The sequence below is a fragment of the Suncus etruscus genome, chromosome 19, assembly GCF_024139225.1.
Source record: "Suncus etruscus isolate mSunEtr1 chromosome 19, mSunEtr1.pri.cur, whole genome shotgun sequence".
Classification (NCBI taxonomy): Eukaryota; Metazoa; Chordata; class Mammalia; order Eulipotyphla; family Soricidae; genus Suncus; species Suncus etruscus.
Genome location: NC_064866.1, coordinates 31473864 through 31475695, shown reverse-complemented (window position 1 = coordinate 31475695; position 1832 = coordinate 31473864). Strand labels below are relative to the sequence as shown.

The 1832-nt window shown below is 42.0% G+C and overlaps 1 non-coding gene across 1 annotated transcript; it reads right to left on the bottom strand.

The window, feature by feature from the left end:
- Positions 1 to 684: 684 nt before the first annotated feature.
- Positions 685 to 848, bottom strand: LOC125997692 (U1 spliceosomal RNA). The gene has a single exon (XR_007491728.1). It is a non-coding gene; the product is annotated as a U1 spliceosomal RNA (small nuclear RNA).
- Between the last annotated feature and the right edge of the window lie 984 nt (positions 849 to 1832).

Here is a 1832-nt window from a genome sequence, read left to right as displayed (position 1 = left end):
GGCCTGCCACGACAATAGCACAACTTCACAGCTTCACCACTAATCTCTGCAGAGACACCAAACCAACAAAAATTCCAGGTATAGCAGTTTGGGAGCTGAAAATGCTGAGGTTTCAGAGTGGAAGTAAAGAGCCTCCTCCTTCCCCTCATAATGCTAGGAGTCCCAGCAAGTAGCCCCACATCTCACAACTCCACCATGTAAGCTCACTGACCCTTACCCTAAGCTCACTACAGATCTTGGAGTTCTGGAATGGGCTGTCATGTATTTCTATGTATAATACATTTTAATCCTTGACTTTGTTCCCACATCTTCTGGATCCGAGTTACTACAATGTGTTTGTTCACAGGATATTTGATTACGATTTACTGTTTGGTGAGGATGGGATAGTTGCTTCTTTTTTCTTTATCTCCAAAAAATAAACAGATTCTCAGATGCACCCAGATAGAAATTGACAGGAGATGTGCAAATTTGGGGAGGGTGGCCCACACCTAGCAGCACTCAGGGATTACTCCTGGTTCTATACTCAGAAATCACTCCTGACAGATTCTGGTTGCCAGGGATCAAACTTAAATCTGTCCTGGGTTGGTCACGTGAAAGGCACATGCCATACCACTGTGCTATGTCTCACCTAAATGTGTATTTTTATTTGAAGTAGCTGATTCTACTTCTTTTTTTTTTCTTTCTCAGGGGAGAGTGCGAACAAAGTCCCCCACTACCACAAATTACGCAGTCGAGTTTCCCACATTTGGGGAAATCGCAGGGGTCAGCACACCCGGAGTGCAATGGGTGAGCCTCGCCCTGGGGAAACCACCTTCGTGATCAAGGTATCTCCCCTGCCAGGTAAGTATTGATTCTACTTCTTACTTCCAGAAAGCTAGAAGTTAATCTCAGTCTTTCAGAGTTAGACTGTTCTTACTGGTTTCAGAGTGGCAGCTATTGTGTGAGAACCTACATCTCTTTCCTTCTCTCTTAATGACTTTGCTCAAGACAAGACCCATCCAATAACCAGAAGGCCCCTTACAAATGTTCTTCATAAATGTTTGAACCGTAGAATAAGAGGGGAGCCAGCACTTGATTAACCAGAATTCAACCATCCAGAACTCTCAGTTAACCAAAACTTTATACTTGACTTCAAAGGAAAATACTATGAACTTTGGGGGGGAAAAAAGCATAGGGAAGAGTTGTTTCAGAAACAAAAGTTTTCCTTTGAGGCCAGAGAGACAGAACAGGGATTAAGGCAATGAAGCCTTGCATGAAGCCAACTGTGATCAGATTCCTGGCACCCAAGATGATAATACAAGGAGCACATCCTGGGCACAGAGCCAGGAATAGCCCCTAGACACTATTATGTGTTACCAAAATCACACACACACACAAAACTAATGTTTTTTAATTTTCTACTAGCTGTATTTAATATTGCCAACACTTAACTGGGACTCTATGGTGTGCCCATTTCTGTGCTAAGTATTATTCTACTCTTTAACACTTAAGACAGCCCTAACAGAAAATATTATTGTTTCCATTTTACAGATCAGTACCTTGAGGCTGGGAGTATTCAATACCCTTGCCAGGTTACCAAAAATTGCCCTTGAAACCAGGCCTCTGACTCTAGGATCCACAAATTTAGAACAGACCACAGTGTTGAATGAAATCAATAAATTGGATCAAAAGTCTATACTTGCTAAGAAAACATATAAAATTTAAACAAAATATAAGAGGAGCCTATACACCCTTGTATTTACAGTCTAGGAAATAGATGCCCATAAAAGGAAGGAGTGGGCCAATGGGCACCCACCCAACAGTTGACATAGCCAGGATTTGAAGCAAGTTCA